Source organism: Sarcophilus harrisii, chromosome 4 (genome assembly GCF_902635505.1).
Source record: "Sarcophilus harrisii chromosome 4, mSarHar1.11, whole genome shotgun sequence".
Classification (NCBI taxonomy): Eukaryota; Metazoa; Chordata; class Mammalia; order Dasyuromorphia; family Dasyuridae; genus Sarcophilus; species Sarcophilus harrisii.
Genome location: NC_045429.1, coordinates 167,725,852 through 167,744,355, shown reverse-complemented (window position 1 = coordinate 167,744,355; position 18,504 = coordinate 167,725,852). Strand labels below are relative to the sequence as shown.

The 18,504-nt window shown below is 33.5% G+C and overlaps 1 protein-coding gene across 5 annotated transcripts in view; it reads left to right on the top strand.

Moving 5' to 3' along the window:
- LAMA2 (laminin subunit alpha 2) overlaps positions 1–18,504 on the top strand; it is a 747,833-nt gene that overhangs the window by 296,878 nt on the left and 432,451 nt on the right. The window lies entirely within an intron of this gene.

The window sequence follows — 18,504 nt, the reverse complement described above, 5'->3', positions numbered from 1 at the left end:
CTTTGAGGGAACAGTAATCTGATGCTTTCTGCACAGATGTGCATAACACACATGGTACAAAACATCCCGTGATTCAAATAATTAAATTATCATCAATGTCCTTGTAGAATAAAAGCTAGAATTTAAATGTAGGCCAGTGTCCACATATGCTGTTTGGTTTAATTCTTCACTGCATGTAAAATGAGAATATTTACAAGCTGGAAAATCTCAATTCTAGCATATTTTCCCCATACACATCTTCACTGCTATTTGAAATTTATTGAGTGACTTGTTTCCATCTGCACAAAATTATATTTAAATGTTAGTTGGCCAGGAGGTTGTCTCTGGATTGGAAATGATAAATTTTAGGCCATATTTCCAACCAATCACTATTGCCCTTAAAGACCCTTCTGTCTCTTTCTCTCTATGCCTTTTTTCTTAAAATCCAATCTTTCCTTACTGCAAACATCTTCTTGAAATGAAATTATGTCAGAACAGCTTATTCTCTACAGGCACAATGAAAGCAATGGCCATCAACAGAATTCTGGCTTCAGACTATTTGGACACTATAAGCAAGTAGAGAAAAATCTTATCATCCTTTAACATTTCAAAATGGAGCTAGAGAAGCTCCATAGCCAAAGGGGCTATGAAAGCCTTATTTAATCACTATAGTGGAGGGGAAAGAAGGAGAGATTATGAGGAAAACAAGAAAATAATTTATATTCTAACCACCCTCAAAATATTCTGCCTTTGCTAATGCATAACTATATAGCATTTTAAAAACTCCCTCTATGCTCAGAAATCACAATTCTCCGTTTTCTATCTTTTCGTCTTTGTACTGACTGTCCCCTATTTCTAAGATATTCTCTTCTCACTTTCACCTCATTTTCCTAGCTCCCTTCAAGTCTCAAATAAAATCCTTTGTGTAGGAGACCTTTCGCAGGCTCTTTAGCTACTAATACCTCTTATACTTTGAAATTACCTTTCATCTATTCTGGATATTTCTTGAGTGTACCTATTTAAATGCATGATATATCCCCTTCAAAATACAAGTTTCTTGAGGGCAAGGGCTTGATATTATTTTTGGTTTTTGAGATTTTTACAATTGTGATTATAGTTGTTATTGCTCTTTTTTATCTTTAAAACTTAGCATGGTATCTGATACATAGTAAGCACTTAATAAAATATTTTTAATTGAGTGGTCAAAGATTATAACCTATCATTAGTGGGAATATTATCTAGTTATTCATCAACAGATGTCTCTATGGATGGAGATTCTAAAAGTATTTCAGAAGGTACAGTCTGCTTAGCAAATAGATGCTCATAACATGGTATGTGAAGGCATACAAATGCACATATACTAATAGTAAAAGCTTAACTTTGAGTCCCTAGATCAAAAAAAAAAAATTAAAGCTCCCTTTTTTGCTTTTTGAACTAAAAAAAAAAATGAGCATCTCCTATGGAGAAGAATATCTTCACTTTGTGCTTTTCCTTGCAAATAAGAGGTCAGAAAGGGCAATGAAAACATTTAGGATATTGATTACTTCACTTTTATATATAAAATCTTAACATCAACAGATACTATTTCTATGTTAAGATTGAAAGAAAACATGCAGTCTAAGAGGATAAAATTAAAGAAGGGACAAAAAAGAATGGGATGCAATTGAGAAAAGATTTAAAAAGAAGAGACAAAATTAAGGTGAAAAGAAAAATGATAAAATGTGTGTTTGTGGTTATATCAGAGTGAGAAGTAGTAGGGAGAAGGCCATGGAAAATGGATAGGTGAGTATCAGAGGACAGGAATAATATGTTACAAGTAATAGAAAAAATACCCTGCAGGACTAGAACAAAAAATAGTTTATGTTGTGAGAAAACACAACCTTAAGTAATTATGATTTGGTTATTTAGATTTAGCTTGCTGTTACATGGTACTGTAAGGTCTGCAAAGCACATTTCAAATATTTTATCTTCACAACAATTTTATGAGGTTAGTATTATTATTTTTCCCATTTTACAGATGCAGAAAAATTAAGTGACTTGCACAGGACAGGCTAAAATTTGTCTGTTTTGACTAAAGTTTATCTGACTTCTGGTCTAGCACTCTATCCTTTGTTACCCAGATGCCTCTTACTAAAGCAAAATAAATCAGAGGCACTTGAAGGTCTAGGTTTGAATCTTTCAGAACTCTAATCCAGTTAAGCTAGCCAATTTGCTCCCTGAAATACCATGTTTCATCTAAATGGAAGAGCCTTCAAAATTGTCTAAATTTAACTACACATTTTCTCATCTATGTCTTATTAAAATCTGCTACTAAATTTTTTTTAAGGAGGCCCATGTGCTTCCATTTAGAATTTTCCAATCTCTCTCTCTCTCTGTGCATGTGTGTTTATGTTTTGTTTCCTCTGAAGAATGTGTCTAGGTTTTGTTCCAACCCCAATGACAGGATCTGGCTCTCAAAAAGGACCTCTTGCTCCAATTTTTCTATTTTAATTTTATCCAAGTCTTTCCATACAGGAGAATTAAAATAATCCAGGAACATGTTACTTAAGATTTCCTTCACATTCTTAATAAATACCTTTTCAATATCCTTATGGTTCCATTCCATGTGTTGGGGTCACTGTGCTCCCATGTTCCCATCTTCTCATGCCTGACTTCAAATACTACTTCCTGTCCATTTTGGAAGGTTATTTAGACCCTTTTCACAGCTTTTTTTTTTTTTTTTTTTTTTTAAGATTTGCCATTATTCTGTATATCTCCTTCGATTAAATGACCTCTAATTCTATGTTTCATGCCATCTCTTAAGGAAACAATCTTTTAAGGAATCGGAAGTGTTCCCCCCACCAAAAAAAAATCTTAATGTAAAAAAAACCAACTCACCTAAAATAAGGTCTTTAAGCTGAATCTTGATGATCACTAATTTTGTGTGTTATGATGGTGATGCCATGCATTACATCAAAGATTCTTCTCCTGGAGTCTATTGATCTTCAAAGAATCCATGGATAGATTTTAGGGAGAACATAAACTTGGTTCGAAAAAAAATAGTCTCTTTACTTTCACCAACTTCTAGTTGAAATCTAGCATTTACTTCCATTATTGAAAACAAAACAAAAACAAAAAAACACATTATTTTGAGGAATTTATAGCCTTCATCACGATACCAGAAGTGTCTATGAGATTAAAAAAAAAGTTAAGAAACTCCAGAATTCAGGGGTCTTCAAACTACGTCCCGCGGATCAGATGCAGCAGCTGAGGATGATTATCCCCCTCACCCAGGGCTATGAAGTTTCTTTATTTAAAGACTCACAAAACAAAGTTTTTGTTTTTACTGTAGTCTGGCCCTCCAACAGTCTGAGGGACAGTGAACTGGTCCCCTATTTAAAAAGTTTGAGGACCCCTGCGTCCAGACCATAAGAATGCTATGATTATGTGATTCTATTTTTGGGTTTTTTTTAATTATAATAACTTTTTATTGATAGAACCTATGCCAGAATAATTTTTTACAACATTATCCATTGCACCCACTTTTCCGATTTTTCCCCTCTCTCCCTCCACCCCCTACCCTAGATAGCAAGCAGTCTTATATATGTTAAATATGTCGCAGTATATCCTAGATACAACATATGTGTGCAGAACCAAACAGTTATTTTGTTGCACAGGAAGAATTGGATTCAGAAAGTAAAAATAACCTGGGAAGAAAAACAAAAATGCAAACAGTTTACATTCATTTCCCAGTGTTCCTTCTTTGGGTGTAGCTGCTTCTGTCCATCATTGATCAATTGAAACTGAATTAGGTCTCTTTGTCAAAGAAATCCACTTCCATCAGAATACATCTTCATACAATAGCATTGTTGAAGTATATAATGATCTCCTGGTTCTGCTCATTTCACTCAGCATCAGTTCATGTAAGTCTCCCCAAGCCTCTCTGTATTCATCCTGCTGGTCATTTCTTACAGAACAATAATATTCCATAATATTCATATATCTATGTGATTCTATGTTAGCAAAGTAATTAATGATGTTGTAATTTATCTGCAAAATCTTTGTTCTAATTCCCATCTTGACAAGCACTTCTGACTTTAACCCAATGATCTACCCTGATCTGGACTAATTCTTCTTGATCCATAGCAGAGGAACTTTAGAAGCCCATGATTATTCTGAGGTACCTTAGAAGTCCTTATGTGGGTCTGAAATCCTGTCTTTGAGTGACTGAGGCTAGTCTATATGTCATGGAGTGAAACATCTCATGATAAATGATATTAGGGATAAAGGGAATGATGCACACATAGCATGTTCTTATTTCAGCAAATGTATGGCAAATTCCCATCTTCTCCTTATAAATAAAATAGAAAATATGAACCAGGTAACAAGGAAGAATAGGTGACTAAATAGCCTTAGTTTAAAAATTGCTGATTAGATGCTTGGTGTCAAGGAGCAAAATTTTGTTATGGACAGTTATAGGGCTTTGACCTTGGTCTTGGTTCTATTTAACATGTTTAATGAATGACTTGGATGAAGAAATAGAAAACATTTTACAATTTTGCATGAGACAAATTCAGAAGTAGCTAATGTACCCGATAATAGGACCAAGATTTAAAAGGGTCCTGACAAGTTAAAACTATGAGCTAATGCTATCAAAATGAAATATAATAGGGATAAAGGCATCTACTAGTTTTATGGATGATTTTTTGTACTGAATCCAAGGAGAAGGGGACAGAATATTAACTGAGAATTTTAGTAAATATTTCTTGTGAATTGCGGGGATTGAGACGTACAGAATCCTAAACTATCCTTAGTCAAATCCCAATCCCCTATAAACGACCATCTATGCTAGAAAACCATTGGATTAAAAACATATATGCTCTAAATTAGTCCAAAAAAATCTCTTAAGTTGTTCCATCAATATAAATGTGTAACAGAGGTTGATTTTGTACAGTAGTCCTGATCCTGAAGTGAAGAGAAAAAGGAAAATGGAATGTATCATATCTGTGAAATTGCTGTTCAATGATCTTATGAAAGTAAATGAAACAGGGGCCTATCTTGTTTTTAAAAAAAGAATAATTACTCCTTATGATATTATATAGCTATGAATCATAGAATGCTAAAATTTCAGAAAAATCTAAATTATACATGGTTCAAAGGGCAATGGTGGGGTTGTAGGTACAAGTAAGCTGAAGCCGGGAAGGATGCCTGGAGTGTGAGTTTCCTGGTCATGAGAGTAAAATTAACAGATGAACAATGCTAAATGTCCTATAGTATTCTTCTAATACAAAAATAATCTGAAGATGGCCTAAACAAATTACATACATTTTCTATGGAATGTTGATTTTAGGACACAGTCTAAAGTCACATAAGAGAAGGCATGAATATGCTATGATCTGTTTGAGCAAAAAGAGTATCTATGTTGATGGATATCACTCTACTGCAATACTGAAGGTCATATAAGCATAAAGTGCTATGTTTAGATTTTTAAAAATCAGTGTCAAAAGTAAGAAAGCAGGTCCTGTGGAAAAGATCTGGTGATCTTGGTTGACTTTTATTTTTGTGTACTTTGTATCTAACACAATGCTCCCTGCCTTCAGTCCTCTTTTATGCTACTGTTATTGATTGATTTTCAATTGGAAGAGTTCTCAAAGAACCATTTCCTCTATCAGTGCTACTCAATAGCAGGTCTAGAACTTAAAAGCCTTAGCTCTCTAGGCCAATGAGACGTTAAGATACTTGTCCAATGTCACATAATTAGTGCATTAGAAATAGGACCTGAGCCTGGGTGTTCTTAATTCCGAGGCTAAAACTTTATCCACTATCACATGACCTGGCATATGGTAGGCAATGAATAAGTTGAATTGTTGAGATGATCTGATCACAAATATAATATGTCACACATCTGATCTAAATCTGTAAAGAATCTAATTAAAATTTTATCTGTGTTATTAGAAATTAATCAACTCATCAATAAATATAGTGTGGAACATAAAAAGCACTTAATAAATGTTTGTTGATTTCTTATTCAGAGGTTAGGTGATGATCTATTACAGATATGATCCTGTATTGGGAGAATGTCAAATTAGGTGGTCTCTAATGTTCTGTACATCTCTAATATTCTTTAGTGTTTGAATGTATGAACTAGCCTAGCCCAATACTCAGAAGATCATAATTGTGTAAAAAGTCTTTGTAAATTGCTTTGTTGATTGATTCTCTATTCCAGAATATCTTTATTGCTCAGACCAGAAATGTTCAGTTTAAGAGTTTAGCTGAATTAGTATTTCCTAAGACTTTCCTTCCTAATACTTCTTGCTCAATTTCCATCTCCTCATGCTGATGATTCCTGGATATGATCTTCTAAGGACCTCCAAGTGTGGAACAAAATGGACATTCACAAAGGCAGGAAAAATAAAATCCATATTGATGGAATTATAAAAGGGCATGCAAAGAGAGATTTTTCAAAGTCTATTTGGAAGCATTTTTTTTTCCTTGAGTCATGAAATGTTACATCATCTTAATGGAAGAGAAGCATAGGTGAGAAATGCAAAAATATTGTTTCTTATCTTCTAGAAACATTTTGCTATTATTTAAGAAATGCTAATCTATTGAAATGAATAGCAAGAAATCAGGCATATAAATGTCAAACATTTTCTTAAAGTAAAAAAAAAAAAAAAAAAAAAAAAAAAAGCTTTTGCTCCCTATTTTAAGTGATGTTTCCTTTTAAAAATGACCACAGCAAGTTTTAAGCATTGTGGCTAGTGACATATGAATCCATGACCAGTCAGAATAATAATGTACTCTCTCTTTTTAGTTTAGATGTATCACTAAATACCCATAAGAACAAAAATTTCAAATAAAACTGTCCTGCTTGCTTAGAACAAAATACTTAGAGGTAGATGCTGTGGGGAGCTATTATTGCAGGTTTTGATAGACATGTAGGCCCTCAACAGTTTTGTTGAAAAAAAATAAAATAAAAAAGGAAGGCTTAGACATTTTGGGGTTTTGGGACAGCTAGGTCTCTTTTTAGCAGCAGAATTTATACTTTCACTTAGCTATTTTTTTCTAGGAAACCTTGCTTCTAGTAGTGACTTTGGGAGTGAAAAGGGTCATTCTCTGAGACTCCCTATTGGCACAAAGAGATTCAGCATTTGCAGACACATTCTGAAATGGTATGAAAAAGCATAGTGCTTTAAATTAGATTGCAAATGCCTGATACCACTAGGGCCTCTTTCTGGTTAGCCTTTGGGGACATTGATAGACATGGAAATTGCATAAAACTCTGTGGCCTAATATTTTCACTACTTCCACCAGGAGCAAAGAACAATGAAAAAAAAATAAAACTTAGGATGACAAATATGCTTTGGAGAGAACTGAGTTTCTTATTATACTGCGATTTATTAATAACTATTGCTTTGACAGTGAAGAATCTGTTTAAATATCTTATAAAAGGCAATGCCTTTGACATAAATGATTTTGTATCCCCAAAATGATAAATGCAAGAATTCAATCTTGTTGAAGAGATAGGCAAGCAATTTAAGTTTCAGGGGCAATTGGAAGCAGGAGGGCGGCAAAAGCAGGCACCATCATGCTGGAAAGTGGAAGTTCTATTAAGACTAAGCTGTGGGGTATAGTTGTCAGTGTTACAATAGTATTTGCTAAACAGTTCATTAAGCTGACATTTCCCTGTATTCTTTGGTAGGAGAAGGAAGGGTTTGACATGCACAGCCCTTGACATTTTCCTGGAGGATTAAAGCATTGCATTTCAAGCAGCTCAGTACTCATTAGCCACATGTGGAATTGGGAGCTGCTGCGAGGCTTAGTAAACTTCTAATTTACTCAAATAGTTAGATGTTTATTAAAGACTTTCCAAACTCTGTTCTAATTTACTACATTCTGCCTCGAAAAAGGATTTCCAACTCTATTTGGGAAGAACATTTTGTCATATGAGAGTAGAAATCCATGCCCACATACACCCTCATTTAGGGAAATTGAAAATAACTGCTGATGTCTAAAATTATGAAGTGAGGCACCGTGCTCATTTGAGTTCTGAGAAATACCCCTATCATTCTTTTATACAGGTATTTGAATAATCCCCAAGCTAATTAGATTAATTATTAGGGATTTTAGAAATAATTACTTTTTTTGATAAATGGAATTATCTTAATCATTACATCACGAATGGTTAGTATACAAAAAATATACACTCACAAATTTATAGTTTAAACATTTGAAAAAAATCCTTAGAAAGCTATGTGTACTATCACTCCTACACAAAAGAAGGTAAGCTCCTTTTAAAACAGATTGTTCCCCAGAATCTAGTCCAGGTGTTTAATAAATCCTTGTTGATTGATTTGTATGTATTCCCACCCCCTACCTCTCTTTCTCATGTTGGGGAGGAATTATACTTTGGTTCAGTCCATCTTGCATCTGGTGCTCTACCAGGTTTCAACTCCACAAAACAAGACTTTTTCTGATCTCCTCCACACTCCCCAACCCTGTATTTTACTTTGCTTTTTTATTTTGTGTCGTCTTCCCATTTAGATTGCAAGCTGCTAGAAGGCAGGAACTGTCTTTTTATTAATTATATCCCTAGTATTTAGCACAGTGCCTAGCATATCAAAAGTGCTTCATAATTTTTATTGCATTTTTAGTATAATTATGTTATAGTAAGTTGTGCTATTTAGTATACTAGATAGGGTATAGAACATATATAAGGTGTATTATATATTTTAAATTCATGTTCATGCATTCACTAGCTTTGATTATGATATTTCTCATTGGCTTATAATTATTATGAGGTCATTAAGGCATCTTTGTTTTCCGAAATATTTTAAAATATTCTTTTGAAACAGTTAGGTGGCTCAGTGGATATAGCAGTAGGCCTTAAGTCAGGCCTTAAACACTTAATAGTTTTATGATCCTGGACAAGTCATTTAGTGTCTTCCTTAGTTTCCTCAACTGTAAAATGGGGACAATATTATATACCTCCCAGGATTATTGTGAGGATCAAATGACATAATACTTGTAAAGTCCTAATTCCCTTCTTTTCTTTCCTTCCACTGAAAAGATATGAAAAAATTTAAAATATCAGAAATATCTTGCTAACAAACCAGTATTTTTTCAACCTCTGCTTAGTTATAGATAAAAAAAAATCATACAAACCCTGTCCCCTATTCCCTCCCACCTGATTCCTTATTCTCAACTCTCCCATATCAAGTTGCAATCAAACATCACCTACCCCTTTCATCCAATTCCATTATTTTTTTTTTTATCAACCTTCCATTCATCTAAATCTTTTCCTTTCCTGTGTCCAACATTTTTTAGCTATTAATGAAACTTGCATGTCTCCTGATAACAATTTACCAGGTCACTCTTTCCAATTCTCTTTGTATCTTCACTTATTCCTCTCTTCTTATTTGGTTGAGGCAGGAAGGTTGGAAAAATTCTTGTTCCATATTGCCACTGGTAGGTTTTCTCCATACCTCCATCATTAAGTAACTTCTCTTTTGAGATTCATGTCAATCATATATACCACCAAAACAAAATCTTGGTAGCCATTTTCTACAGATCTACAAGTCACTCTTTCCTTCTTCAATGAGTTCAGTACCTGGTTCACAGTTTTTCTCTCCTCCTCAACTTCTGTCTTCAATATTTGGGGATTTGAAGATACATGTTGACTCTCTTTCAAATCTCCTAATCACTCAGTTTCTCAATGATCTCACTTCAGCCACAAACAAAATCATAATTATATTCTTGCAAACACTCACAAGTTTAACATGTTCTGTTAAGAATTTTGAAATCCCTTTTTATGACCCATGGTTTATTGACTTTCTTTCTCCCTTTTCTTTCACTCACCAAACCTACTCTTCACCTATATTTAATGACTTCCAGTCCCTTGACCTATTAGTTCTCTCCTGGTCTATAAGCTCTACAATGACCATTCACTTTTCTTTTCCCCATCTTGACCCCATGATGAGCCAATTTAACTCTATATTGTTCTTCTCATTTGAAACCCTAGTCCCCTTTTCATACTGCCAATTGTGCTCTGGCGAGCTTAGTCTTGGAGAGCCCCTTCCATCTGCGACCCTTGTTCCTATCCCACTTTCTGCATAGGCTCTTCAAAATCTTTATATCTGTTTTCAAACCTCCTATGATTCCCCATTTCCTCATCATCTCAACTGAGGATCTTGCATTATATTTTACGGTAAAATTGAGGTCATTCAGAGTGAGTTTTTCTTGGTCTCATATTACTCATATGCATCTTTCCCACTATCTCTTCCTTCACTCCTGGGCTATTTTAATAGCCTTTTGGTGAGGCCGCTTGCCTCATCTCTCTTTATTCCAATTCAGTCTCTATTCAGTTGCCAAAGTGATTTTTACTAAAGTGCAGTTCAGATCATGGGATTCCCACCACTATTTATTCAACTCCTATGGGTATCACCTCCGGAATCAAATATAAAATACATTATCATTCATAGCATTTTGTAACCTAACTTCCTTCTACCTTTCTAGTGTTCTTACACTTATTCCTTGACATATACTCTTCAATACAGTGATACTGATCTCCATGCTGTTCCATGAACTAGAAACTCCATCCATATGTCGGTTGGAGCATTTTCTCTGCCTATTTCACATGCCTTCCTCCTCATCTCTTCTACCTGTTGGTTTTCCTGAACTTAAATCACAACTAAAAACACATGTTCAACAAGAAGTCTTTCCCTGCCACTCTTAATTCTAGTATATTTCCTCTCTCCTATTTATCTTGTATATAGCTTATTTGTTCATATCGGTTTTCTTTTTTTCTCCCCCATTAGTTAGTGAGCTCTTTGGGGGCAGGATCTGTCTTTTGTCTTTTTTTTCCTTGTATTCCCAGGGCTTAGCACTTACACTTGGCACCTGACACATACTAGGCATTTAATAAATGTTTATTGATTGTATAGTAAATGCAATGGAGGTTTAAGAAAAGTGTTTCCTCGAAATCTTCAGGCTTCTTTATAAATGTTCATTCTCCTCCTTCTTATCAGTTAATATTTATTGAATGCCTAAAGGGTATAGAATACTTCACTAACAACCTTTGGGATTTATTATTTATTCATTATTTTCCTTTAAAATAGCTATATCACAAATTTGTTAATTGGGAAGGCAAATTACTAGGAAATGATAGACTCAAAAGATTAGCTAACCAAAGAATGTTTGTTTCTCTGCTTCCCTATGGCCATGGCTTTTTCAATTAAGTTGAGTCATCTATCAAATCAAATGTAGCTTCTTGTGTCAGTAAATATAAAATCATGTTGCCTGTGTTATTCCCTCTATATAGAATGCTTCCTCATCTCTACCCATAGAAACCTTGTTATCCTTCAATCAGCTCAAATATGACCTCTTCCATTAATCCCTACAGGATTTTTTGAGGACCCCAATTTCTTGTGATTTCTTTGATTTCTGAATCTTTTTTAATTGTTTATTTTATAATATTATCATTTGTGTTTTTATTGGATTGAAAGTTGCTTCTGAATAAACTGCATTTTATATATCTTTATTCTTCAATGTAAGTAGAGTGCCTATACATAATAGATATGCAAGGAATGTTTATTGAATTTAATTCTATTGAAGATATATATTTTTAGTCAAAACACCTTGCCTTTTAACCATACTCTGCTCAAAGAAGATAGGGTGATGTTCAGGAAAGCTAACACCATTTATGATTAAGTATTGAGTTCAACTTTCTACAATTAGCCTTATTCTAGCAGGTTATATTTTAGGACAAAATGGACCATAATTGGAAAGGAAAATAGATGAAATTTTATTTAATTAATGTCATTTCTTTCATATTGATTTGTGACTCTTTATTTTGTCCACATGATGACCCACAATCCCTCTTCCCTGTTCAACTTTTTCACTAAAGTGACTTATTTTTAAAAATTTAATTGGATTTGGAAGAATTTTATAGAAAAACCTATTGAAAACCATTAACAAGCATAAAACTTTCTAAATGAAAGTACCATTTTAATAATTCATCTGGATATTTGTCTATATAATGCCAGCCATAGATTCCTTGGTTTCTTGCACTTTTAATTGACTTTATTTTCTATTTCCAATATTAATGTTTGTCACTGCCTAAGTATGGTCTAAATAATATTCCTAAGGATGTTTTATCTGCTTTATTACTCAGCAACATGATAAACTTCATTGTCTCTTATAGAAATACACTAACTTTTCATCAAACATTGCTTTGGTGTTTTCATGATTTGGACATAGGACTACTTCCTTTAAAGAGTCCTGCAATATTTCCATGATAGCAAAACATTCAATAATGTTTTTAGCAAATAATTCCTCTTCTCTTTTAATTCATATAGAGTTCATTTTGCTCCACAGTGAAATATAAAAACTTGATTATCCTCTACAATATTCATATAACTCTGATTTGTTATCATAGAAACCAGTTTTCATATGACTGATTATTTGAAACAAATTTTCATGAATATGTTTCACCCCAAGTTTTGCATTTAAGCCTATTATTTTGGAAATAAGGCAGAGAATTAGAAACAAAAGTCTGATTTAATCACTTTCTAAGCTTTGTGTGATAGAATAAATTGAGATTTTTTTTCCTTAAAATGTATTGAGACCATCTTTAATATTGGTTGGCTGAGGGGACAAATGGCTCAGGCTTTTAACTTTACCCCCAGGTCACCTGCGTATAAAACAACAAAAAAGAATTCCAAGGTTCTTCTAATAGTTGGCTGTAGATCACAGTAGGCAAATAAGATAAAAGGTCTTTACTTAGTTGAATTAACTTTGTCTTTAATGTTACTGCTTCTGCTCTTACTATTACTAAATAAATCTTTTGTTAACTATTGAATTACCTATGAGTGTTTTATTTTATTGTGATATCACTCTGAAACAATCACTCTGAGTCAGGACCAGCCCAGAACACCTTTTAAATAGGATAAAATAATTTCTTAATTCTATTCCTTTCTGTGCATGAGAGTAGAGTAGCATGAACTTGCTAGGATCATTAGTCTAGACTAGAGTATTTAAAAAGCTTTTGTAATCTGTCCTTTTAAATCTGGGGTTCTTAATAAAATATTTATAATTTAAAATATCAATGCAAATTATGGTTTGAGAATTTAAGAAATCAGGTAAAACTTGATGAAATCAACCCATTTTCTTATCAGGAAACTAATACATTCAATAGTTAGAAAACAAAAACAAAACTCCCATAAAAACCAAATCCGAAATTCTCATCTCATGTTGGAAATCATCCTCCATTTTACATGAGCTGTTAAGTAAATACTCAAAACATTTGCTGTTTTCTAACAAATTTAACTATTAGATGTTATGCTACTACACCCACATTAACATTTCTCTAATTTCCTGTCCTGACTATTTGTGACCTAATAATGATCAACTAGTTCACTTGGCTTAAACAGCCAGAATGTTCAATTTCTTTTTTTAAAACTGTTCAATAGAAAAAGATATATATTCAACAATTTCTGTTGTTGAATAACTGTGCCTGATCAATTTACCTGTTAATAACAGAGCTGTTGGCCATTCTCATATCATCAGGGCATTATCTGTGTTTGCTTTTTTTCTTTTTTCTCCTCTGGATTCAGCACAATGCCTTGCTCTTTCCCTTAGTGCTTAACAAATGTTTGTTGACTGATTGCTTACATTAGTTGACTAATGTCAACTCAATTTGTATATGATTCTTACACCTCCCTAGTCTTTCTTCCAGGGTTGCATAGCACTAAAGTCTCCAGATAACCTGTCAAAGGAATATAATAGTGCCCTAGACAGCATTGTACCATCCAAAATCTGGTTATTTGTAGAATCAGCTATTTATAAGCTTTCTTATTCAAAGAAATATGGAGACACAGAGGATTGCCTTCAGCATCTACAAAGTCTCCTCCTAAGAAACATTTTAAAATTGAAGACAGCCTGATTTATTTAACTTGTCTACACTAAGAAATGTCGCATTGTGTGGGAGGGTATAGTTTAAAGTCTTTTTTTGTGCCTAACTTTTTTCCATGTCAGTGATTTGGGCATGAAAAGAATTGGTTTCATATGTTTCACTTTATTTCTATGCAGAGAATTTTTTAAAGCAGGGCAAAATTTGTTTTAATCTTTAAAAATAAATAAACATAGACCAAATTGTGTGGTTGGAACACAGTTTCCTGTGACAGCATGAATACACACCCACCAATATGTTTGTAAGTGGGAGTAGAGAAGGAAGTTACTGGGCCACCAGAGTTTTCCCAGGGCCTCACAGCAAGATAGTGATAGAATTAGGAATTGAAACTTTTCATCTTTCATGAAGACAGACACCCCCCAGGTGTCAACCCTTAGGAAATCAGGAAGTCTACTAAATCACCCGATGGCATCAGAATTACACAGTTTTGTGCCAATGAAAATAACCTATCCAATATGGCAATTTATTTTAAAGGAAAGTGAGCACTTAAAAAAAAAGGAAAAGGGGAAAAAAATTCTGCAAACAACATGGCCAAACAGCTGGGTGGTTTTATATCCCAGAAACAGCTTGGGACTAACTACACTCAGAAGATCGCTTGGCAGCCTAACTCCCTTCAAATACCAAAGCTGTGAGGAGGAAAAATGTTCTTTTGCTGAATCCTTTAAGTAGCTATCATATGGTTTATTAACTTAAATGAGAACATGTGCACCATTTAAAAAGAAAAGAGCCTGATTGTTTAAATGCAGAACTCACTGATTCCATGTACAGCACAAGTATATTTCATCATAGTAGCACACCAGACAAGCTAATGTCTCTAGAAAGTTCCAATTGGGGCCTTAGAAACTTTTCTTTCTTCTTTTAACTGGTGATGTTAAAGTATATCAAATTAGCAATGAAGTGTTGTCAGGCTACCTAATTCGTTATCAGGACCAATTGTTCTTTTAGACTAGTTACACTGTTGAATTCCAAAGTTAAATCTAGTTTAGCTATAATACAAGGATCAACTTTTTATTTAGATTGATCACTTATGGTGGGGAAGAGTGGGAAGGAATGAGATCTGAGTTCTTAAAAATGTAAAGAGCTCCTAGTATGGAAACTCTATCCCTTAATGCAACTTTTAGTCTTAGCTATCTGATGGCACTGTGAGATTGTTATATCAGTATATGTCAGAAACAGGATTTGAAATTGTGTCTTCTATACCATGCCAGCTAGGTGGTGTCAAGCTTCTTAAAACTTTTTCCACTTGTGATCCCTTTTTACCCAAAAAAAATTTTACGTGGGGAAATCTTGATGGCTCAGTGGATAGAGCACCAGCCCTGAAGTCAGGAGTACCTGAGTTCAAATCCAGCCTCAGACATTTAACACTTCCTAGATGTGTGACCCTGGGCAAGTCACTTAACCCCAATTGCCTCAGGGGGGAAAAATTACATGACTCTAGGTACATAGGTATATAAAATAGGTATACCAAACAAAGATTTACTGATAACAAAACATAATTTCATGACCCCCCACATTCAGGTATGAGATCACATATGGGACAACCTACAGTTTAAGAAGCTGGGGGAAAAAGCACCAGACTTGAAGTTAGAAAGACCTAAATTCAAAAATCCAGCCTCAGATGTTTTCCAGCTATGTGACTTTGGGCAAGTCATTTAACCCATTTAACTCAGTCTCCTCATCTGTAAAAAGGTACTGCAGGAAGAAATGCAAACAATTCCAATGCCTCTACCAAGAAATCCTCATATGGAGTCATAAAGAGTCAAACATGACTGAAAAATGACTGAATGGCAATAAAAACTTCCATACTTCAAGGACAGTGTCTATTTACTAGGAGAGGATACCTCAAGAATTGTTGTTGTTGGTTAAATAGGTTCCTTTAAAAATTCATGAGAATTATGGGCTCTAGATTTCTCCCTCTGGGAAAAAAAAAGATAATCACACTTTTCATATTCCTCACAGGAAAGGTATAAATCTTTATTGAAAATAATTTTGACTCTGGGTGCCATAAATAGGTTAAAACAATGCACATGTATGATATAGGAAAGACAAGGATATATGTAGGGAAAAAGAAACTTAAAAGAGAAAGAGCAGGGAAGAAAAATATGTAAGGAAGAGAGAAGAGACAAGGTGGGGGAAGATTCATAGAGTTATGAGTGATGTATGATAGTACATCTATTAGACTGGAGATATTATCTACAAGGAACATTATATAATGAGAAAAATACACGATTTTGAATTAAAGAAAGATTTTTTGAATCCAAGACTTGGCATCCTATAAGATATCTGAAAGTTTCTACTGAATCACCCAGTGACATTTACAAAGCAATTACATTGTGTCAATAAAAATATACTGTTATGCCAATTTATTGTGGCGATGGTGTTGTTTGTTTGGTTTTTTTCCCTTTCTCATATTTTTTCCCTTTAGATATGATTTTTCTTCTACAGTATAATGAATATGGAAATATATTTAGAAGAATTGCACATTTAACCAACATAAGATTTCATGCTGTCTTGGAGAGGAAGAAGAGGGGAAGAGGAAGAAAAATTAATAACACAGAATTTTACAAAGATGAAGATGAAAATTATCTTTGCATGTATTTGGAAAAATAAAATACTATTTAAAAAAAGAAAGAAAAGAAAAAACCTGATTTGTGAAAGAAATACAAGCCATTTAAGCTCTCTAAGCCTCACTATCCATAAAATTAGAGTGTCAGTTTACGTGATTGTTTTAGGTCTTTTCTAGCTCCAAATTCAAAGTCCTATTCTAAGTCTTCTTCATACATAATGTAAATCTACTTTTTTATGAAGATTAAAATTATCTGTGCTAATAGTATAAATATTTCTTCTGGCATATTGGAAATGCCTTAGAATAATTCTAACAACAAGACTAAAATAAAAGGTAAATTATTTATATAAATAACTTATGTAACTAAATTTTCCCTGCACTCATGGAAAACTTCTGTGTGTACTAATTTCCACTTTTTTTCCTGAGGCAATTGGGGTTAAATGACTTGCTCAGGGTCATTCACCAAGGAAGTGTTAAGTGTCTGAGGATAGATTTGAACTCAGGTCCTCCTGACTTCAGGGCTGGTGCTCTGTCCACTGAACCACCTAGATGCAAATTTCCCTTTTTAAGGAATCAGTTTTGTAATTTCAAAAAAAACTAGAAAAGTATTTTTGTAAAAAAAAATATATATTAATTATGAAAGGATGTGACATGTTATTTTATTGTTATGTCCCTCTTTTAAATGAACATTTTGATACCTAAAAGGAATAAAAAACCCCTTTATTTTATCATAACCTACTAATAAGTATATAAAAATATAATAAAGTATAATAAAAGTATATAAAAATCTATGCTATTAATATAAAAACAATTTCTAGATAATAAGATCTGCTAATATGAGAGCAGGTTTGGATGAGTGGGCCAAACCAGAGATTGAATAGGGTCACACAAGTGAATGTTATAGGACAGAGTAAGGGTTTATGCCCAAGGCATTTGTGTCCCACAAATTGAACAGTTCACATTTAATCAGTGAGATATTTCTTATTTGGAAAAACTGAGATTTTAGCAAGTAAAGCAGTCTATAGGGCAATAGCTAGACTCTTTATATCAAGAAGAAATATGGTTCAAGTATTGACTGATATTTACTGGTTATTTTTTAAATATTCCATTAATTTCTCCATTGATCTCTACTCATTTCAAAGACTATAAAGTGCAGAGCCCCTATGCCAATGAAATTACTCCAGAATTTTTTAAATTCTGTATTTTTGCATGTTGGTAAATTATAATATATGTGCATATATATGTAGTATATTTTATGTATTTGCTTTGTATCATCATGAGTAAATGTTGCTTCAAGATATATACTTGTACTTAATTTTAATGAAGTTTCAATTAGCTAAAATTTTTCACTTCTTATCATAAAGTATTTAGTGGTAATTTTATGAGATCAAAATTATTAGTTGATCTCAGAACTCTATTTCTCCTATGAATGAAATAGTTTATTGGCAGTAAATATGTAAAATAATCTCTTGGAATTTTTTAATGTAGTGTATTAGGAACAGAAAAATGTACATTATTGTCTCTCCTGTCAAAAATATAAATAACATCATGACATGCAAATGCTGATGAAAATATCCATGTGTGACCAATATTCTCTTCCATGCTAGTTACACATAATCTGTCCTTTGGGTAGTTATAGCTACATTTACTGCCTTCAGGACTCATTGCCCCTTGAAGTCTTGTCTCTTCACCTTATAATTATCATGGTACTTTGATTCAAAATTATCCACTCAGCTCTGATATCTTCATATCGGTAGAGTTTGTGTTGCTTTTCTTTCCTAACCTTCAGCAGCAAGGTAAAATCAAGATTTCAAAACATGCTTAGCATATCCCTGTAACACTTTTTCCCAATTTATCCATGTTTGTCCTCCTGAGTTGATAGTTATTTTCTACATGTTTCTAGAATAGTAAAGCAAATCATGGACTTATATTTCTAAACATTGATGAGAAAATGTTTTTTTGTTTCTTGTGGTCTTCTGCCTTAGCTCCTTTGCCATTTATCTCAGGACTA